At 42.0% G+C, this 24,409-nt stretch overlaps 1 protein-coding gene across 1 annotated transcript in view; it reads left to right on the top strand.

Annotated features, from left to right (window-relative positions):
* Positions 1 to 1,230: 1,230 nt before the first annotated feature.
* Positions 1,231 to 24,409, top strand: part of LOC135056915 (pancreatic triacylglycerol lipase-like) — a 117,873-nt gene continuing 94,694 nt past the window's right edge. The window contains exon 1 of the mRNA XM_063962690.1: positions 1,231 to 1,353. The gene's annotated coding sequence lies outside the window, so the exon portion shown is untranslated. The remainder of the gene's footprint in view (positions 1,354 to 24,409) is intronic.

The following is a 24,409-nucleotide window of genomic DNA, read 5'->3' as shown; positions in this document are numbered from 1 at the left end:
CATCATATCTCCATCATCCCCCATCATCATCTCTCCATGATCCCCCATCATCATCTCTCCATGATCCCCCATCATCATCTCTCCATGATCCCCCCCCCACCATTGTCTCACTATCATGCCCCCATCATCATCTCTCCATCATCCCCCCATCATCATCATCTCTCCATCATCCTCACCATCATCCCCCCATCATCATCTCACTATCATCCCCCATCATCCTCTCACTATCATCCCCCCATCATCATCTCATCATCATCCCCTCATCATAATCTCTTCATCATCCCACATCATCATCTCTCCATCATCCCCCCATCATCATCTCTCCACCATCCCCCCCATCATCGTCTCTCCACCATCCCCCCCATCATCGTCTCTCCACCATCCCCCATCATCATCTCTCCATGATCCCCCCCATCATCGTCTCACTATCATCCCCCATCATTGTGACACCATCATCCCCCCATCATCATCTCACCATCATTCTCCCATCAGCATCTCACCGTCATCCTCCCCATCATCCTCCTATAATATCCCCATGTTCCTGCTGTCATCTGTCCATCATGTCCCATCATCCTTCCATCATCAGCCCACCATTCTCTCATCACCATACCATCATCCAACCTTCATCCTCCTATCACTTGGGCAACATCCTTCCATGTACATGATGCAGGTGTCATGCCTACCTGTGGCTTCACAGATCTGCTGCATGCGTCCATAGATGCAGCATCAGATTACCATCGGGCCATCTGGCTACACATTGGGCATCTGGGCTACCCTAAGGTTGCTCAGAATCCCAGCCACACCTATGCTGCTGAGGACAGTGATTCTGCATCCAACAACACAGCCGGTGGCTTCGCATTGCTCAGAGATGGGGCCATAACATCCTCATTTTGTGAAAGGTTCCACCTCCCCAACCCCAAAGGGCTCCAGTGTGCCAATCACACTGCAAGCCAGTGCACACTGCGACCAGAGCCACAACATCTCACTGCTCATGCAAACTGTAGCACCAACGCATACGCAAGAATAAAACAACCCTGGCCTAATAGAGATGGCATCCGGGGCAGAATCAAGCCCTGTGCCAGGAGACGCCATGGGGTGTAATAACAATAGGAAAAGCCTCCTGAGGTTGTGCTCCCATTCCCATCCATACATGACCTCCACTCATCACCAAGAGGATGTACTTACCATCTGAGACAATGACCCTGAAGAACTATTTTCTCTCCGCAGGTTGTTAGCGCATATAATCTCTCCTCATTTCGGGAATCAAATTATAACTGCAGCAGAAAGACGATATATATTGTGCATGGATATCATAATAATGGGACTGATCCCTGGCTGGTTGGTCTGTGTCGGGTAAGTGGCTACAAACTGACACAATGTAGCAGGTAAAACATTATTCATTGTTTGTCTGTGTAGCATGACAGTGTACCTCTACAGATGGAGTGGTACTTATTGCATTCAGCTTTCAGTTAGTTCCTGTATATCACAGAGATTGCCTTCATATACAGAATGTCCTTCATTGGTTAAACAAACGCTCAGTCAGAGTGCCTGTGGGCTGCCTGAGGGATATAGGATATCCCATCATTAAAAGTAGTGAAATGGAGGAATGTTGGTGCTATGACTCACAATTATGTGATCTCTGAGTAATGGCGCCAACTACTATATAAACAATTGTGTGATAATGTGATATGTGAACCGAGGACATATACTGCATAAATAACAGATAATAGAATAATAGAATAAAGATAATAATGAAAGTCCACAATTTTATGGATGTTTTCTCAAAGCCCATATAGGGATTCCTGATAAGATTTAGTGTATTGACACCTGATAAAGTACTGTATAGTGACTCCTGATAAGGTGCAGTATAGTGACTCCTGATAAGGTGCTGTATAGTGACTCCTGATAAGGTGCTGTATAGTGACTCCTGATAAGGTGCTGTATAGTGACTCCTGATAAGGTGCAGTATAGTGACTCCTGATAAGGTGCTGTATAGTGACTCCTGATAAGGTGCTGTATAGTGATTCCTGATAAGGTGCAATATAGTGATTCCTGATAAGGTGCTGTATAGTGATTCCTGATAAGGTGCTGTATAGTGACTCCTGATAAGATTCAGTATAGTGATTCCTGATAAGGTGCTGTATAGTGATTCCTGATAAGGTGCTGTATAGTGACTCCTGATAAGGTGCTGTATAGTGATTCCTGATAAGGTGCTGTATAGTGACTCCTGATAAGGTGTTGTATAGTGATTCCTGATAAGGTGCTGTATAGTGATTCCTGATAAGGTGCTGTATATTGACTCCTGATAAGGTGCTGTATAGTGACTCCTGATAAGGTGCTGTGTAGTGACTCCTGATAATGTGCTATATAGTTACTCCTGATAAGGTGCTGTATAGTGACTCCTGATAATGTGCTATATAGTTACTCCTGATAAGGTGCTGTATAGTGACTCCTGATAAGGTGTTGTATAGTGATTCCTGATAAGGTGCTGTATAGTGATTCCTGATAAGGTGCTGTATAGTGATTCCTGATAAGGTGCTGTATAGTGACTCCTGATAAGGTGTTGTATAGTGATTCCTGATAAGGTGCTGTATAGTGACTCCTGATAATGTGCTATATAGTTACTCCTGATAATATTCAGTATATTGACTCCTGATAAGGTGCTGTATAGTGACTCCTGATAAGGTGCTGTATAGTGACTCCTGATAAGGTGCTGTATAGTGACTCCTGATAAGGTGCCGTATAGTGATTCCTGATAAGGTGCTGTATAGTGACTCCTGATAATGTGCTGTATAGTGACTCCTGATAATGTGCTATATAGTTACTCCTGATAAGGTGCTGTATAGTGACTCCTGATAATGTGCTATATAGTTACTCCTGATAAGGTGCTGTATAGTGACTCCTGATAATGTGCTATATAGTGACTCCTGATAAGGTGCTGTATAGTGACTCCTGATAATGTGCTATATAGTTACTCCTGATAAGGTGCTGTATAGTGACTCCTGATTATGTGCTATATAGTTACTCCTGATAAGGTGCTGTATAGTGACTCCTGATAAGGTGCTGTATAGTGACTCCTGATAAGGTGCTGTATAGTGACTCCTGATAAGATTCAGTATATTGACTCCTGATAAGGTGCTGTATAGTGACTCCTGATAAGGTGCTGTATAGTGATTCCTGATAAGGTGCAGTATAGTGACTCCTGATAAGGTGCCATATAGTGATTCCTGATAAGGTGCTGTATAGTGATTCCTGATAAGGTGCCATATAGTGATTCCTGACTAGGTGCTGCATAGTGATTCCTGATAAGGTGCCGTATAGTGATTCCTGATAAGGTGCTGCATAGTGATTCCTGATAAGGTGCCATATAGTGATTCCTGATAAGGTGCTGTATAGTGACTCCTGATAATGTGCTATATAGTGACTCCTGATAAGGTGCCGTATTGTGATTCCTGATAAGGTGCCATATAGTGACTCATGATAAGGTGCTGCATAGTGACTCCTGATAAGGTGCCATATAGTGACTCCTGATAAGGTGCCATATAGTGACTCCTGATAAGGTGCCATATAGTGACTCCTGATAAGGTGCCATATAGTGACTCCTGATAAGGTGCCGTATAGTGACTCCTGATAAGGTGCTGTATAGTGATTCCTGATAAGGTGCCATATAGTGATTCCTGATAAGGTGCCATATAGTGATTCCTCATAAGGTGCTGCACAGTGATTCCTGATAAGGTGCCATATAGTGATTCCTGATAAGGTGCCATATAGTGACTCCTGATAAGGTGCTGTATATTGACTCCTGATAAGGTGTTGTATAGTGATTCCTGATAAGGTGCTGTATAGTGACTCCTGATAAGGTGCTGTATAGTGATTCCTGATAAGGTGCTGTATAGTGACTCCTGATAAGGTGCCGTATAGTCACTCCTGATAAGGTGCCGTATAGTGACTCCTGATAAGGTGCCGTATAGTGACTCCTGATAAGGTGCCGTATAGTGACTCCTGATAAGGTGCTGTATAGTAATTCCTGATAAGGTGCAGTATAGTGATTCCTGATAAGGTGCTGTATAGTGACTCCTGATAAGGTGCTGTATAGTGACTCCTGATAAGATTCAGTACAGTGATTCCTGATAAGGTGCTGTATAGTGATTCCTGATAAGGTGCTGTATAGTGACTCCTGATAAGGTGCTGTATAGTGATTCCTGATAAGGTGCAATATAGTGATTCCTGATAAGGTGCTGTATAGTGATTCCTGATAAGGTGCTGTATAGTGACTCCTGATAAGATTCAGTATAGTGATTCCTGATAAGGTGCTGTATAGTGATTCCTGATAAGGTGCTGTATAGTGACTCCTGATAAGGTGCTGTATAGTGATTCCTGATAAGGTGCTGTATAGTGACTCCTGATAAGGTGTTGTATAGTGATTCCTGATAAGGTGCTGTATAGTGATTCCTGATAAGGTGCTGTATATTGACTCCTGATAAGGTGCTGTATAGTGACTCCTGATAAGGTGCTGTATAGTGACTCCTGATAAGGTGCTATATAGTTACTCCTGATAAGGTGCTGTATAGTGACTCCTGATAATGTGCTATATAGTTACTCCTGATAAGGTGCTGTATAGTGACTCCTGATAAGGTGTTGTATAGTGATTCCTGATAAGGTGCTGTATAGTGATTCCTGATAAGGTGCTGTATAGTGATTCCTGATAAGGTGCTGTATAGTGACTCCTGATAAAGTGTTGTATAGTGATTCCTGATAAGGTGCTGTATAGTGACTCCTGATAATGTGCTATATAGTTACTCCTGATAATATTCAGTATATTGACTCCTGATAAGGTGCTGTATAGTGACTCCTGATAAGGTGCTGTATAGTGACTCCTGATAAGGTGCTGTATAGTGACTCCTGATAAGGTGCCGTATAGTGATTCCTGATAAGGTGCTGTATAGTGACTCCTGATAATGTGCTGTATAGTGACTCCTGATAATGTGCTATATAGTTACTCCTGATAAGGTGCTGTATAGTGACTCCTGATAATGTGCTATATAGTGACTCCTGATAAGGTGCTGTATAGTGACTCCTGATAATGTGCTATATAGTTACTCCTGATAAGGTGCTGTATAGTGACTCCTGATTATGTGCTATATAGTTACTCCTGATAAGGTGCTGTATAGTGACTCCTGATAAGGTGCTGTATAGTGACTCCTGATAAGATTCAGTATATTGACTCCTGATAAGGTGCTGTATAGTGACTCCTGATAAGGTGCTGTATAGTGATTCCTGATAAGGTGCAGTATAGTGACTCCTGATAAGGTGCCATATAGTGATTCCTGATAAGGTGCTGTATAGTGATTCCTGATAAGGTGCCATATAGTGATTCCTGACTAGGTGCTGCATAGTGATTCCTGATAAGGTGCCGTATAGTGATTCCTGAAAAGGTGCTGCATAGTGATTCCTGATAAGGTGCCATATAGTGATTCCTGATAAGGTGCTGTATAGTGACTCCTGATAATGTGCTATATAGTGACTCCTGATAAGGTGCCGTATTGTGATTCCTGATAAGGTGCCATATAGTGACTCCTGATAAGGTGCTGCATAGTGACTCCTGATAATGTGCAATATAGTGACTCCTGATAAGGTGCCATATAGTGACTCCTGATAAGGTGCCATATAGTGACTCCTGATAAGGTGCCGTATAGTGACTCCTGATAAGGTGCTGTATAGTGATTCCTGATAAGGTGCCATATAGTGATTCCTGATAAGGTGCCATATAGTGATTCCTCATAAGGTGCTGCACAGTGATTCCTGATAAGGTGCCATATAGTGATTCCTGATAAGGTGCCATATAGTGACTCCTCATAAGGTGCTGTATATTGACTCCTGATAAGGTGTTGTATAGTGATTCCTGATAAGGTGCTGTATAGTGACTCCTGATAAGGTGCTGTATAGTGATTCCTGATAAGGTGCTGTATAGTGACTCCTGATAAGGTGCCGTATAGTCACTCCTGATAAGGTGCCGTATAGTGACTCCTGATAAGGTGCCGTATAGTGACTCCTGATAAGGTGCCGTATAGTGACTCCTGATAAGGTGCTGTATAGTGATTCCTGATAAGGTGCAGTATAGTGATTCCTGATAAGGTGCTGTATAGTGACTCCTGATAAGGTGCTGTTTAGTGACTCCTGATAAGATTCAGTATAGTGATTCCTGATAAGGTGCTGTATAGTGATTCCTGATAAGGTGCTGTATAGTGACTCCTGATAAGGTGCTGTATAGTGATTCCTGATAAGGTGCAATATAGTGATTCCTGATAAGGTGCTGTATAGTGATTCCTGATAAGGTGCTGTATAGTGACTCCTGATAAGATTCAGTATAGTGATTCCTGATAAGGTGCTGTATAGTGATTCCTGATAAGGTGCTGTATAGTGACTCCTGATAAGGTGCTGTATAGTGATTCCTGATAAGGTGCTGTATAGTGACTCCTGATAAGGTGTATAGTGATTCCTGATAAGGTGCTGTATAGTGATTCCTGATAAGGTGCTGTATATTGACTCCTGATAAGGTGCTGTATAGTGACTCCTGATAAGGTGCTGTATAGTGACTCCTGAAAATGTGCTATATAGTTACTCCTGATAAGGTGCTGTATAGTGACTCCTGATAATGTGCTATATAGTTACTCCTGATAAGGTGCTGTATAGTGACTCCTGATAAGGTGTTGTATAGTGATTCCTGATAAGGTGCTGTATAGTGATTCCTGATAAGGTGCTGTATAGTGATTCCTGATAAGGTGTTGTATAGTGATTCCTGATAAGGTGCTGTATAGTGACTCCTGATAATGTGCTATATAGTTACTCCTGATAATATTCAGTATATTGACTCCTGATAAGGTGCTGTATAGTGACTCCTGATAAGGTGCTGTATAGTGACTCCTGATAAGGTGCTGTATAGTGACTCCTGATAAGGTGCCGTATAGTGATTCCTGATAAGGTGCTGTATAGTGACTCCTGATAATGTGCTGTATAGTGACTCCTGATAATGTGCTATATAGTTACTCCTGATAAGGTGCTGTATAGTGACTCCTGATAATGTGCTATATAGTTACTCCTGATAAGGTGCTGTATAGTGACTCCTGATAATGTGCTATATAGTGACTCCTGATAAGGTGCTGTATAGTGACTCCTGATAATGTGCTATATAGTTACTCCTGATAAGGTGCTGTATAGTGACTCCTGATAATGTGCTGTATAGTGACTCCTGATAAGGTGCTGTATAGTGACTCCTGATAAGGTGCTGTATAGTGACTCCTGATAAGATTCAGTATATTGACTCCTGATAAGGTGCTGTATAGTGACTCCTGATAAGGTGCTGTATAGTGATTCCTGATAAGGTGCAGTATAGTGACTCCTGATAAGGTGCCATATAGTGATTTCTGATAAGGTGCTGTATAGTGATTCCTGATAAGGTGCCATATAGTGATTCCTGACTAGGTGCTGCATAGTGATTCCTGATAAGGTGCCGTATAGTGATTCCTGATAAGGTGCTGCATAGTGATTCCTGATAAGGTGCCATATAGTGATTCCTGATAAGGTGCTGTATAGTGACTCCTGATAATGTGCTATATAGTGACTCCTGATAAGGTGCCGTATTGTGATTCCTGATAAGGTGCCATATAGTGACTCCTGATAAGGTGCTGCATAGTGACTCCTGATAAGGTGCCATATAGTGACTCCTGATAAGGTGCCATATAGTGACTCCTGATAAGGTGCCATATAGTGACTCCTGATAAGGTGCCATATAGTGACTCCTGATAAGGTGCCATATAGTGACTCCTGATAAGGTGCTGTATAGTGATTCCTGATAAGGTGCCATATAGTGATTCCTGATAAGGTGCCATATAGTGATTCCTCATAAGGTGCTGCACAGTGATTCCTGATAAGGTGCCATATAGTGATTCCTGATAAGGTGCCATATAGTGACTCCTGATAAGGTGCTGTATACTGACTCCTGATAAGGTGTTGTATAGTGATTCCTGATAAGGTGCTGTATAGTGACTCCTGATAAGGTGCTGTATAGTGATTCCTGATAAGGTGCTGTATAGTGACTCCTGATAAGGTGCCGTATAGTCACTCCTGATAAGGTGCCGTATAGTGACTCCTAATAAGGTGCCGTATAGTGACTCCTGATAAGGTGCCGTATAGTGACTCCTGATAAGGTGCCGTATAGTGACTCCTGATAAGGTGCCATATAGTGACTCCTGATAAGGTGCTGTATACTGACTCCTGATAAGGTGTTGTATAGTGACTCCTGATAAGGTGCTGTATAGTGACTCCTGATAAGGTGCCGTATAGTGACTCCTGATAAGGTGCCGTATAGTGACTCCTGATAAGGTGCCGTATAGTGACTCCTGATAAGGTGCAGTATAGTGATTCCTGATAAGGTGCTGTATAGTGACTCCTGATAAGGTGCCGTATTGTGATTCCTGGTAAGGTGCCGTATAGTGATTCCTGATAAGGTGCTGTATAGTGACTCCTGATAAGGTGCTGTATAGTGACTCCTGATAAGGTGCTGTATAGTGATTCCTGATAAGGTGCTGTATAGTGATTCCTGATAAGGTGCCGTATAGTGACTCCTGATAAGGTGCCGTATAGTGACTCCTGATAAGGTGCTGTATAGTGACTCCTGATAAGGTGCTGTATAGTGACTCCTGATAAGGTGCTGCATAGTGATTCCTGATAAGGTGCCGTATAGTGATTCCTGAAAAGGTGCTGCATAGTGATTCCTGATAAGGTGCCATATAGTGATTCCTGATAAGGTGCTGTATAGTGACTCCTGATAATGTGCTATATAGTGACTCCTGATAAGGTGCCGTATTGTGATTCCTGATAAGGTGCCATATAGTGACTCCTGATAAGGTGCTGCATAGTGACTCCTGATAATGTGCAATATAGTGACTCCTGATAAGGTGCCATATAGTGACTCCTGATAAGGTGCCATATAGTGACTCCTGATTAGGGTGGCCAATCCCGGGATCGGGATCGGCGGGATCCCGGGATTTGGGGCCAAAATCGCCGGGATTTCAATCCCGGGATTGGAGCTTTCAATCCCGGGATTGGAGCTTCCAATCCCGGGATTTCGGGACTGTGCTGCGCATGCGCTGTTTCATACCTCTTCCAGGCAGCGCTGAGTACTCGGCTCAGACACTGCCTGGCTGTGCGCTGTGCGTGGCGCTGCGTGACGTCAGAGGTCACATGGCGCATCGCAGGCACATGCTGTCTCGCCCCTTTCAGAAGCTCCCGCCAGCGGCCAGTCATTTTAAGCAGAGGTGGAGACTGCTTGTCATAGCGTGACATGACCGATCCTGTCAAAAACAACAGGGGGCTCATCAGTAATGGATGGATGGCCAGCCCCGGATTTGAGTGGTAGTCGGGAGTGGGGACTAGAGGAGGACGGAGCCCTGCTGCTGCAGCTGCCGACAACTGCCTGCAGCAGTGTCAGAACAGCGCCACACTGTCCAGCAGTCCCATGCCCAGTTAGGAAGTGCATGCGGCTCTTTTGGAGAGGGGAGACTACTGTATTCAGACTGGGTGAGTCAGTAAAGGTATTTTATTCCTGGGGGTGGGTAGGGGTAAAGGGGTGGCAGGGTTGTGTGCAATGGCCATGATTATGATAGTTCCTGTCACCCTGTGTTGTGAATGGGGGGAGGGCTGGGGCCATGGAAGATATTGTATTCCTGTGGGGGAATGGAGCAAGGTCCATGAAAGGTTCTTCTGTTTTTTTACTGTGGGCCTGTGCTGAGCCATGAATGTTACTTTATACCTGTGGTGTTGGGGCTCTGGATGAGCCCTAACACCTCAGGAATAAAATAACATTCATGGCCCAGCACAGGCCCAAAGGTAAAAGAGAAGACCTTTTTTTATTTTTCTGTGGGCCTGTGCTGCTGGGCCATAAATGGTGACTTTTTCCTGTGGTTACTGTTGTTTCAAAGCATAATTTGTGCTAGTCAGTCATTTCTATTTTAGAAAAAGTAAAAAATACATATTTTTCTCATTGACCTACTCAATCCCGGGGATCCCGGGAATCCCGGGATTGAGCATTTTTCAATCCCGAATCCCGGGATTGAAAAAACGACCCGGGATTGGCCTCCCTACTCCTGATAAGGTGCCGTATAGTGACTCCTGATAAGGTGCTGTATAGTGATTCCTGATAAGGTGCCATATAGTGATTCCTGATAAGGTGCCATATAGTGACTCCTGATAAGGTGCTGTATATTGACTCCTGATAAGGTGTTGTATAGTGATTCCTGATAAGGTGCTGTATAGTGACTCCTGATAAGGTGCTGTATAGTGATTCCTGATAAGGTGCTGTATAGTGACTCCTGATAAGGTGCCGTATAGTCACTCCTGATAAGGTGCCGTATAGTGACTCCTGATAAGGTGCCGTATAGTGACTCCTGATAAGGTGCCGTATAGTGACTCCTGATAAGGTGCTGTATAGTGATTCCTGATAAGGTGCAGTATAGTGATTCCTGATAAGGTGCTGTATAGTGACTCCTGATAAGGTGCTGTATAGTGACTCCTGATAAGATTCAGTATAGTGATTCCTGATAAGGTGCTGTATAGTGATTCCTGATAAGGTGCTGTATAGTGACTCCTGATAAGGTGCTGTATAGTGATTCCTGATAAGGTGCAATATAGTGATTCCTGATAAGGTGCTGTATAGTGATTCCTGATAAGGTGCTGTATAGTGACTCCTGATAAGATTCAGTATAGTGATTCCTGATAAGGTGCTGTATAGTGATTCCTGATAAGGTGCTGTATAGTGACTCCTGATAAGGTGCTGTATAGTGATTCCTGATAAGGTGCTGTATAGTGACTCCTGATAAGGTGTTGTATAGTGATTCCTGATAAGGTGCTGTATAGTGATTCCTGATAAGGTGCTGTATATTGACTCCTGATAAGGTGCTGTATAGTGACTCCTGATAAGGTGCTGTATAGTGACTCCTGATAATGTGCTATATAGTTACTCCTGATAAGGTGCTGTATAGTGACTCCTGATAATGTGCTATATAGTTACTCCTGATAAGGTGCTGTATAGTGACTCCTGATAAGGTGTTGTATAGTGATTCCTGATAAGGTGCTGTATAGTGATTCCTGATAAGGTGCTGTATAGTGACTCCTGATAAGGTGTTGTATAGTGATTCCTGATAAGGTGCTGTATAGTGACTCCTGATAATGTGCTATATAGTTACTCCTGATAATATTCAGTATATTGACTCCTGATAAGGTGCTGTATAGTGACTCCTGATAAGGTGCTGTATAGTGACTCCTGATAAGGTGCTGTATAGTGACTCCTGATAAGGTGCCGTATAGTGATTCCTGATAAGGTGCTGTATAGTGACTCCTGATAATGTGCTGTATAGTGACTCCTGATAATGTGCTATATAGTTACTCCTGATAAGGTGCTGTATAGTGACTCCTGATAATGTGCTATATAGTTACTCCTGATAAGGTGCTGTATAGTGACTCCTGATAATGTGCTATATAGTGACTCCTGATAAGGTGCTGTATAGTGACTCCTGATAATGTGCTATATAGTTACTCCTGATAAGGTGCTGTATAGTGACTCCTGATAATGTGCTGTATAGTGACTCCTGATAAGGTGCTGTATAGTGACTCCTGATAAGGTGCTGTATAGTGACTCCTGATAAGGTGCTGTATAGTGACTCCTGATAAGATTCAGTATATTGACTCCTGATAAGGTGCTGTATAGTGACTCCTGATAAGGTGCTGTATAGTGATTCCTGATAAGGTGCAGTATAGTGACTCCTGATAAGGTGCCATATAGTGATTCCTGATAAGGTGCTGTATAGTGATTCCTGATAAGGTGCCATATAGTGATTCCTGACTAGGTGCTGCATAGTGATTCCTGATAAGGTGCCATATAGTGATTCCTGATAAGGTGCTGCATAGTGATTCCTGATAAGGTGCCATATAGTGATTCCTGATAAGGTGCTGTATAGTGACTCCTGATAATGTGCTATATAGTGACTCCTGATAAGGTGCCATATAGTGACTCCTGATAAGGTGCTGCATAGTGACTCCTGATAAGGTGCCATATAGTGACTCCTGATAAGGTGCCATATAGTGACTCCTGATAAGGTGCCATATAGTGACTCCTGATAAGGTGCCATATAGTGACTCCTGATAAGGTGCCATATAGTGACTCCTGATAAGGTGCTGTATAGTGATTCCTGATAAGGTGCCATATAGTGATTCCTGATAAGGTGCCATATAGTGATTCCTCATAAGGTGCTGCACAGTGATTCCTGATAAGGTGCCATATAGTGATTCCTGATAAGGTGCCATATAGTGACTCCTGATAAGGTGCTGTATATTGACTCCTGATAAGGTGTTGTATAGTGATTCCTGATAAGGTGCTGTATAGTGACTCCTGATAAGGTGCTGTATAGTGATTCCTGATAAGGTGCTGTATAGTGACTCCTGATAAGGTGCCGTATAGTCACTCCTGATAAGGTGCCGTATAGTGACTCCTAATAAGGTGCCGTATAGTGACTCCTGATAAGGTGCCGTATAGTGACTCCTGATAAGGTGCCGTATAGTGACTCCTGATAAGGTGCCGTATAGTGACTCCTGATAAGGTGCCGTATAGTGACTCCTGATAAGGTGTTGTATAGTGACTCCTGATAAGGTGCTGTATAGTGACTCCTGATAAGGTGCCGTATAGTGACTCCTGATAAGGTGCCGTATAGTGACTCCTGATAAGGTGCCGTATAGTGACTCCTGATAAGGTGCAGTATAGTGATTCCTGATAAGGTGCTGTATAGTGACTCCTGATAAGGTGCCGTATTGTGATTCCTGGTAAGGTGCCGTATAGTGATTCCTGATAAGGTGCTGTATAGTGACTCCTGATAAGGTGCTGTATAGTGACTCCTGATAAGGTGCTGTATAGTGATTCCTGATAAGGTGCTGTATAGTGATTCCTGATAAGGTGCCGTATAGTGACTCCTGATAAGGTGCCGTATAGTGACTCCTGATAAGGTGCTGTATAGTGACTCCTGATAAGGTGCTGTATAGTGATTCCTGGTAAGGTGCCGTAAAGTGACTCCTGATAAGGTGCTGTATAGTGATTCCTGATAAGGAGCTGTATAGTGACTCCTGATAAGGTGCCGTATTGTGATTCCTGATAAGGTGCCATATAGTGACTCCTGATAAGGTGCTGCATAGTGACTCCTGATAAGGTGCCGTATAGTGATTCCTGGTAAGGTGCCGTATAGTGATTCCTGGTAAAGTGCCGTATAGTGATTCCTGGTAAGGTGCTGCATAGTGATTCCTGATAAGGTGCCATATAGTGATTCCTGATAAGGTGCTGTATAGTGACTCCTGATAATGTGCTATATAGTGACTCCTGATAAGGTGCCGTATTGTGATTCCTGATAAGGTGCCATATAGTGACTCCTGATAAGGTGCTGCATAGTGACTCCTGATAAGGTGCCATATAGTGACTCCTGATAAGGTGCCATATAGTGACTCCTTATAAGGTGCCATATAGTGACTCCTGATAAGGTGCCATTTAGTGACTCCTGATAAGGTGCTGTATAGTGACTCCTGATAAGGTGCCATTTAGTGACTCCTGATAAGGTGCCATATAGTGACTCCTGATAAGGTGCCATTTAGTGACTCCTGATAATGTGCCGTAATGTGACTCCTGATAATGTGCCGTAATGTGACTCCTGATAAGGTGCTGTATAGTGACTCCTGATAAGATGCTGTATAGTGACTCCTGATAATGTGCTATATAGTGTAAATGCCAAATTGCTTTCTCGCAAATATTTAAAATGCCTGCTCTAATATATACTTTAAACGCCTGCACCTCTTATTACCTTATCCCAGGAATGTGCGCTATATATTGCAAAACACTGCATCCCATAAGAGAAAAACAATACACCCACACATTATCTGAGTTCCAAAGCTCATTGATGTATATATTTGTTATTAAAAGGATATGGGTTCAATATATATTACAAAGTACAGTATACCTATAGTTACATGGTTACACTCACACAGTAAGCAGTTAAAACATAGTTACATACGGTTACATTTACATGCCAGCGATACAAAACCATTCCCTTTATGCTTATGTCTCCCTCTCTCTCTGTGAATCATGCTGAGACTTCATCTTCCTCTGAGACCAAACAGGAACTGACCTCCTGTGTGGTCAGCTTATGTGTTATCTAGTTTTGGGGGAGGGAACTCTCTCTCATTCATGATGAGTCACTAGTCTCTTTGTATATGCTGAACAGGTTCAGCCTTGGGGACGTCCAAAGGGGCTGGCCTGAGCTTCCTGTCCACTGTCCTAATAAGAGTGATTTTTAGCTTTCATACATATAATCATAACTATTTGTCACAATGTTCTACAACTTAATAACACGTATCAAATTAATCTACACTGGTTGCTTAAATACCAAATATGACAGGTGTATCTTGCTTCGTTCAAATAATACACATACATGACATTAGTTAATTACATAATTTTAAATCATCATGATGTCTGGCGCTTGATATCACTATAATCATGTACTGTATGAAATAGGTGTCGAATCCATCTCTGTGGCATGTCCGTGTAAATGCGTGTGTTACCATATTTTGCTGTTCTCGCTGCGCGTATTTGCAAGTATAGTGACTCATATGTGTATGTTGGTATGTTCTCTTTATGTAATATTTTTGACTTCGACAATCCACCCTTTGACAATAAACAATAACTGCCGTCAATTATTAACATAAGAAAAAAATATTTCATACCATAATCGGTGACCTAGACACAAGTATCTATGCATTTCGCAAATCAGACACTTGACTATATTTGGGAAAGACAGGGAGGAGGACGAGACATCCTCTCTATGCACTCGGCGGTCACAGGACCACTGGTTGGGTGTGGGACAACATTCAACCTATAGAGTATGCTGGGACAGTGCTTTGGCCTATAATGTCTGATTTGCGACGAACATTTCACACATACATGTACCTATGTCTTTGTACACTGATGTTTGGATTCGATTGAGGTTCTGCTGGGTAGATGAAGAAGACACAAACAAATCGTGAAAGTGGCATATAAAATTATCATGATCTACATATTCCTATCATTTTCTAAACAAGGGTTATAAGTAGTGTCCTTCCTAAATAACATAAACCTTCGGAGTTCGGGGAGAGCCACTCATAAACCTTTCTTCCACATATATTAATGAGCTCTTTATCTGCAATATGTGAATAGCCATTGTCTGATTGTTCCTGATTACCTCTGAACTCCATAACTACTAGAACTTTGATTTTTCTCTGACTTTAACAAACTGATCGGCTAATCCTGGGATCCTATAAGGAAATCACTCCTTCCTACAGAACCAGTTCCAGTCCCACACTCGACTCCTCATAAAAAAACCTCGTAAAAATAGAATGGAGAGAAAAGAGAAATAGAACAAAACAACTCTTGTTCATAACAAATCAATTACAATGACTGGTCTTTCTGCAATCCTTTAGAACGCTCAGGTAGTGTTCAACAGTGCCGCCTCTCAGTCTTCACAGAACAGAGTCTCTGGTGATACTTTTGCGATCTCACTCCATTTACGAGTTCCTTCCGGGCTACCGAATTTCCTGCAATGGGAATCGTGGACCCAAGTCTCTGTCTCGGTTACTTTCACTGGAATAGTGCTGTCACCAAAACTTGGTACGGTCCTTCCCACCTGTCTATTAGGCAACCTGAGCGTAAGAACAATCACACAGTCTCTTGGTTCACAATCAAGTCAGTTAGTATTTGGCATACCAGCAATCAACAGTTTCAAGTTCTTTTGTCAAATTGCTCATCTCAATAAGGTACTGTACTGTCACCTCATTGGTGTATTTCTGATCATTGTGCGGATCAATCATGACACAAGGTTGTCTTCCAAAAACAACCAAAAAGACACAAATACCAAAACCAAACCAAAAACAAATTTCGAAGAGGGTGATTCGTTGAGTGAAGATCTGGGAGTGGTTCCGAAGCTACATAATACTAGTGGCAGTATCTCTGATCACAATAGTACAATTTCAAGCTTTGCTCCTACTTCTAGGGGAACCATTATCTACACACAAATTTCTGCGCAATTTTTCTTTGCGGTAAACACAGAAGCATCCGTGGCGGCAGGAAATGCCTCTACCCAGTTTGAGAAAACATCAGTGCACACCAATATATAACAATAATTCCTAAAGGGTGTTAACTGTACGAAGTCGATTTGTATTTCCTGAAAAGATCCGTCTGCAGGAGGGATATGGGATGGCTCTAGTTGGTATTGCTTTACCAAAATACTTCCTCAAGCAAGGAAGACAGGTCATTGCTCTCTTATCTGCATGAGAATAGAATCCTGGCGCACCCCAGTAGACTCTCATCAGCCTGCACCTACCCTCTTTGCCTAGATGAGTCAGACCGTGTGCCACTTCAGCTAGTCTTGGAAGGTATGCTCTGGGGGCTACTGGCTTACCGTGTCCACCTGCCCACAGTCCTGAGGACTCCTGCCCATACCCCTTTGTCCTCCAGACTGTCTTTTCCTGTAGGGAACACACATTTTTGTATCTTAATTTACTATCGTGTGTTTGAAATGTAGAGTACCATGAGCATAACTCAAAAAATAAAAGAAAAAATAAACATCTCTAGAGGAGAGAAAGAAGAAGAAAATTAAAAAGAAAATGTCAGGTTTGCCATTCACCAACAGGCATATCAGTGTCTATACAAAATTTCCCTTCACCAGTATTCCCATTCTCCACCCTTTGTGCATGACAAGGCACACTGCAGTAATACTGGTGTCATCGTGCTGTTGAGATATACTGGGTTCGGGCAGAACTCTGAAGGACCTAGGCATGTGGAGTTTGAACTGTACTTGGGTCCATGTATTGTACTACCCTGTGTGAACGCAAAAGATGAAGAGGAAACTGTAGAGAAACAGAATAGAGGTTGGTGACAGATGAGTTTGTAGAGGTGAAGAAGATTTTATAAAAATTTGACAACTGGATTGGGCACTACGGGGAAGTGATTCTCTACTTGGTCTACATCCCTTAAAAAAAAAAAAATTCTGTGTTTATCATATCGCTATTGGGACTATCCCAGCCATCAATCCAGTGTCCTTCCCATCCTAAGTTCATAGGGAACCCGGTATCTGTGAGATAATTTCCTCTACCTGTGATGGACATGCATCTAGAACAGCAGAATGCGACATTAGTCTTCAAGTTTTGTCAAAGGGTAATGTTGCATTTATTTTGCTCTTCCCATTAGCCGAATCTGTGTTTTCTATATGGCTTATGATTCCTTACTATATGTCCCTTGGTCCCGTCTATGTGTTTAATAATGTGGCTTGTGTTTTCTGTCAAGGGGATCTATATCGACTATGTGTCCTACTACTCCTACAATCTCTGGCAAAATTCACTTCCTTTCTACAAGTGTAACATATTATTGACCATTAGGGATCTGGGGTTTGGACTGATGGGTCTTTCCTGTATGTGCCAGTATACTTACCGTCCTCAACTTCTCCACCTGTTGTTCTCTGCGCCTAGCACTATTCTTGTGATGTTCAACAGCACACTATCTAAGATTTGCACAGAGACAGCCACCTCCCATTTGACGAATTAGTGTTTACCAGTGGTCTTATCCAGATGGAGAGTTTTCTATTACTGCAAGAGACAAAAACATTAAAAAAAAAGTTTAACAAGCTTCTAGGTCATGCAAAGTATTCATTCAATCCTTCTCATTCCGTATTAGGGGTCTGTACATGGTCCAACAAACATTTCCAAGCTCATCTTTACTAGGGGCATTACTAGGAATGAATACTTCTTATAACTGAAAGAAATACCCTGGGGTTACCTTGTCTCTGTCCGCTTTCCTACTGGCAAATACTAATGTGCGGACAGGTTTTTTATCCATTTCTGACGTTACTTTCTTGATTTTTATTTTTTATTTTTGGGTTTTACTATATATGTACACGAATGATACCATACTTACCTGTTCCACTGGTCTCAGACACTTACCCCACAGGCTACTGCTCTTCTTTTACCAGTTGGATACTCCTCTGGGTACATGAGAAATGGATGAAAACAATCAGGTCACCTTCTCCTCCTAAATAAAACTTCAACATTCATTAGTACATATATAGGTTACAGTCATATTTTTCATATTTTTATTATTTTCTATAGTTTGTATGCTGGCCGTAACTGCTTCCACATCTACATATGGTGCTATACTTGCATTCTCTTTTTTTTTTCCTACTTGTTTATTGTTGCTACAAGTTCAAACAGTTCTTATATTTTCATTTTTGTCTTATATGACTTTGGTTAGACATACCACCTGCAATACCTTAGGATCAAACTCACCAACCCCTCTTGCTACCACAGGTTTAAACACTTTGTATGTCTGACCCTTTGTTTTCTGGATTTTATCAGACATATTTTACTGCTTACATTCTGCAGTACCTCTGGTTCAAAGCTGCTCACCTTAGGGAATGGTACCCTATCTTTGTCAGCCATGCGTAACCATTCATTGCAAAAAACTTCTGTGTGTGAACCATATTTTTCACACATGATGAACCTTGCTGAGCCTTTTGGCCACATTTCTGCCTGAACCCTGCCTAAACGTCTCTCACTTGAGCAACTAGCTCCCATATTTGTGGGTCTCTTTTAATAACTAAAAAATTCCCACAAACACCAAAATACTCAATGTAAGTAGACAGTGGAAATAACTTATGGCTCCTATCAGACCTTACAACACCGTCATTTCTTTCGGTGGAAGTTCTGATTGAAATATTTTCCTGAGAGAGGCAGTGAAAAATTCCTTTTCGGTATCTTTCAACTGGAATTGTTAGTAAGGTGAATAAACAGAGAAATTAGATAACTATCCTTCACCCTTTCCAGTGAAGCCCACCAGGGAGATTTCTCAATGTTGTCAAGAAAACCTCCTTTTTGATCTATGCAATCACGTCTGCGTATGCTCTCCCACAGCGCCTATGACACAATGGTATCACGTTGTGCTGTGCAGAACACACGGACATGCGATGCAATAGTACGGCCTATAGATACTAGTTATCCATATGCCCTACGATTGCTGTAGACCACCTAGCCTAGATCACTCCAGACCACTTCAGCACTTTAGTGTATGGGATCACTAAGACCACTTCAGACCACTTCAGTATCACGCAGGGTTGCGATCCCCACGCCGCCGGGCCTCTACTTACCCGGTGTTACCACTTCAGACCACTTCAGTTTCTGGGTTCAGTTCCACTCTCATCACTCTCGCTTTCTCTCTCTCTCAAATACACTTTGGTTTTTCTGTACAGAAAATTTCAATTCATTCAGATAAGCAGCTTTACCCCAGAGGCAACACAGATTAAACAAAAGTTTTATACTAATCTGCTTTAGAAACCAGGTAGTTTTGTGCTATTGTAGCATGGCTACTATCCCACCTTTTAACTAAATGACACTATTGTGTAATTTGTAACAAATCACACAGCTCTATAAATGTGAACAATACTAATTACTTTTGCCCTCTAGACACAACTTGTTCTGTATAAACTTTTATGCAGACCTGCATTTGTGTCTTTACACTTACTTCCTTAAAATACTGTTATTTCAAATGCATTTCCTTCAAAGTCTCTAATTTGCATATCAACAGAGGTTCATATGCCTGTTCAAGAGGGTAGTGGGACAGGTTAATTAACATTTCAATGGCTATCATAAACTAGCAAGCAGATTTGACTAAATCCTGGAGGAAAAAGAAAAAAAAACGTTGTTTGTCTGTGTGTAATTCTTACATCAAGTATTCATCTCACTATTAACTCTCACTGGGCCCAATTGAAACTATTTGTAATTGACTATGGCATGGGTCAAATAAATGCATTGGTAACTCATAAATGGTGTTTGATGTGACCAAGGAAAGCTGATTATTCTGAGCAGAGTGAAAATCAGCCATTTAGAAAATGACCTTCCCAAAATGGGCACTGCTCCTCCCCCTTCCACATCCATGAGGGTTACACAAAATGGTGGACAGGCCATGTGGCTAGTCCAAAATGGAGGACAGACCATGCGGCTTCCTTTGTCCCAAAGAAATCACACACCATACAAGCACCAGAAGTTATTTTAGGCCTGAGTAAAAAAAAAAAAAAACTATATCAAGGCTATGCAGCAACTTTTAAATGTACTTTTAACCCTAATAAACAGATAAGCAATCCAATCTGAATCAAACACAATATGACTTATTTGAACTTTGTTTTGCAACAATAAAAATACATTTTGGTATTTGAAATATTATGAGAAACGCATTGTCCCTTCAAATTTCATATCATTGGCTTACTGATAACACAACAATACATTAACGTGGATGTTATTTTCCTCAGCTTCGCGATGCGTCCATCGGAGCCGGTCAATTACAGCCGCGTTTGTAATGTACAGTGCATCATTAAGACCCTGATATCCCAGACGAGCTCCCATATGTAAACGCCAAATTGCTTTCTCACAAATATTTAAAATGCCCACTCTAATATATACTTTAAATGCTTGCACCTCTTATTACCTTATCCCAGGAATGTGCGCTATATATCGCAAAACACTGCATCCCATAAGAGAAAAACAATACACCCACACATTATCTGAGTTCCAAAGCTCATTGATGTATATATTTGTTATTAAAAGGATATGGGTTCAATATATATTACAAAGTACAGTATACCTATAGTTACATGGTTACACTCACACAGTAAGCAGTTAAAACATAGTTACATACAGTTACATTTACATGCCAGCGATACAATACCTTTCCCTTTATGCTTATGTCTCCCTCTCTCTCTGTGAATCATGCTGAGACTTCATCTTCCTCTGAGACCAAACAGGAACTGACCTCCTGTGTGGTCAGCTTATGTGTTATCTAGTTTTGGGGGAGGGAACGCTCTCTCATTCATGATGAGTCACTAGTCTCTTTGTATATGCTGAACAGGTTCAGCCTTGGGGACGTCCAAAGGGGCTGGCCTGAGCTTCCTGTCCACTGTCCTAATAAGAGTGATTTTTAGCTTTCATACATATAATCATAACTATTTGTCACAATGTCCTACAACTTAATAACAAGTATCAAATTAATGTACACATTAAGCTGGTTGCTTAAATACCAAATATGACAGGTGTATCTTGCTTCGTTCAAATAATACACATACATGACATTACTTCATTACATAATTTTAAATCATCATGTCGTCTGGCGCTTGATATCACTATAATCATGTACTGTATGAAATAGGTGTCGAATCCATCTCTGTGGCATGTCCGTGTAAATGCGTGTGTTACCATATTTTGCTGTTCTCGCTGCGCGTATTTGCAAGTATAGTGACTCATATGTGTGTAGTATGTATGTTCTCTTTATGCAATATTTTTGACTTTGACAACAGTGACTCCTGATAAGGTGCTGTTTAGTGACTCCTGATAAGGTGCTGTATAGTGACTACTGATAAGGGGGTGGCCTTCAGTATGCCGAATGTTGGGATCCCGGCGCACAGTATACTGGAGCCGGGATCCCGAAATCCGGCATACTGACAGCTATTCTCCCTCGTGGGGGTCCATGACCCCCCTGGAGGGAGAATAAATAGCGCCACCGTAACCGCAGCGTGGCGAGCGCAGTAAGCCCGGAAGGGGCTCCTTTGCGCTCGACACACTGTCGGTATGCTGGCGGTCGGGCTCCTGGTGCCGGTATGCTGGTTGCCGGGAGCCCGGCCGCCGGCATACCATAGTACACCCCTAATAAGGTACTGTATAGTGACTCCTGATAATGTGCTATATAGTGACTCCTGATAAAGTGCTGTATAGTGACTCATGATAAAGTGTTGTATAGCGATTCCTGATAAGGAGCAGTATAGTGACTCCTGATAAGGAGCAGTATAGTGACTCCTGATAAGGAGCTGTATAGTGACTCCTGATAAAGTACTGTATAGTGACTCCTGATAAGGTGCAGTATAGTGACTCCTGATAAGGAGCAGTATAGTGACTCCTGAAAAGGTGCTGTATAGTGACTCCTGATAAGGTGCTGTATAGTGACTCCTGATAAGGTGCAGTATAGTGATTCCTGATAAGGAGCAGTATAGTGACTCCTGATAAGGTGCTGTATAGAGACTCACGATAAAGTGTTGTATAGTGATTCCTGATAAGGTGCAGTATAGTGACTCCTGATAAGGTGCAGTATAGTGACTCCTGATAAGGAGTTGTATAGTGACTCCTGATAAGGTGCAGTATAGTGACTCTTGATAGGGTGCAGTATAGTGACTCCTGATAAGGAGCAGTATAGTGACACCTGATAATTAGCAGTATAGGGATTCCTGATAAGGTGCAGTATAGTGACTCCTGATAATGTGCTGTATAGTGACTCCTGATAAGGTGCTGTATAGTGACTCCTGATAAGTTCCTGTATAGTGACTCCTGGTAATGTACTGTATAGTGATTCCTGATAAGGTGCTGTATAGTGACTTCTGATAAGGTGCTGTATAGTGACTCCTGATAAGGTGCTGTATAGTGACTCCTGATAATGTGCAGTATAGTGACTCCTGATAATGTGCAGTATAGTGACTCCTGATAATGTGCAGTATAGTGACTCCTGATAAGGTGTTGTATAGTGACTCCTGATAAGGTGCTGTATAGTGACTCCCGATAAGGTGCTATATAGAGACTCCTCATAAAGTGCTATATAGTGACTCCTGGTAATGTACTGTATAGTGATTCCTGATAAGGTGCTGTATAGTGACTCCTGATAAGGTGCTGTATAGTGACTCCTGATAAGGTGCTGTATAGTGACTCCTGATAAGGAGCTGTATAGTGACTCCTGATAAGGAGCTGTATAGTGACTCCTGATAAGGTGCTGTATAGTGACTCCTGATAAAGTGCTGTATAAAGACTCCTGATAAGGTGCTGTATAGTGATTCCTGATAAGGTGCTGTATAGTGACTCCTGATAAGGTGCTGTATAGTGACTCCTGATAAGGTGTTGTATAGTGATTCCTGATAAGGTGCTGTATAGTGACTCCTGATAAGGTGTTGTATAGTGATTACAGATAAGGTGCTGTATAGTGACTCCTGATAAAGGTGCTGTATAGTGACTCCTGATTAGGTGCTATATAGGGATTCCTGATAAGGTGCCGTATAGTGATTCCTGATAAGATGCTGTATAGTGATTCCTGATAAGATGCTGTATAGTGATTCCTGATAAGGTGCTGTATAGTGACTCCTGATACCAGGGGGAACCCCCCCCCCCTTTCTGTTTGCTGTGACCCCTTCCTTTTTAAGAACCTGATAAGTATCTCCAGAGTGATTGAGCAGCTACCACTGTGTTTGCTAACACTCTCACACTATAACACTCTAACATATTGTAATGCCCTCTAGCTGCTTATATTATAACACCCACTAACACTCTATCATTGTAACACCCACTAACACTCTAACATGGTAACACCTTCTAACACTCTAACATATTAACACCCTCTAATACTCTAACATGGTAACACCCACTAACAACCTAAAATGGGAACACCCTCTAACACTCTAAAATGGTAACACCCACTAACACTCTAACATGGTAACACCCACTAACACTCTAACATAGTAACACCCACTAACACTCTAACAAGGTAACACCCACTAACACTCTAACATGGTAACACCCACTAACACTCTATCATTGAAACACCCACTAACACTCCAACATGGTAATACCCACTAACACTCCAACATGGTAATACCCACTAACACTCTATCATTGAAACACCCACTAACACTCCAACATGGTAATACTCACTAACACTCCAACATGGTAATACCCACTAACACTCAAACATTGTCACACCCACTAACACTCAAACATTGTCACACCCACTAACACTCAAACATTGTCACACCCACTAACACTCAAACATTGTCACACCCACTAACACTCAAACATTGTCACACCCTCTAACACTCTAACATATTGTCACACCCACTAACACTCTAACACATTGTAACATGCTCTAACATGTTGTAATACCCTCTAGCACTCTAATATATTGTCACACTCTCTATCACTCTCTCACATACCCTCCAGCTGCACCTTTTTAGCAGGTACAGTAACTTTTTTTTATGGTCTGTACCAATTTTTGGCTCTCCAAACTTCCATTGAAATTATAGGAAAAGGGGTGTGACCACACCCCTTTACCTGTGACCACTCCCCCTTTTCTAATTTGTACCGATTTTTATGTGTAAAATGTTGGAGGGTATGCTCTAACACATTGTAAATCCCACTAACACTCAATCATTTTAATACCCTCTAACACTCTAACATTATGACACACTCTAACACTCTTTTACATTGTCACTCCCAC

This window comes from Pseudophryne corroboree, chromosome 3 (genome assembly GCF_028390025.1).
Source record: "Pseudophryne corroboree isolate aPseCor3 chromosome 3, aPseCor3.hap2, whole genome shotgun sequence".
In the NCBI taxonomy this organism is placed as follows: Eukaryota; Metazoa; Chordata; class Amphibia; order Anura; family Myobatrachidae; genus Pseudophryne; species Pseudophryne corroboree.
This window is presented reverse-complemented; position numbering and strand designations above follow the sequence as displayed.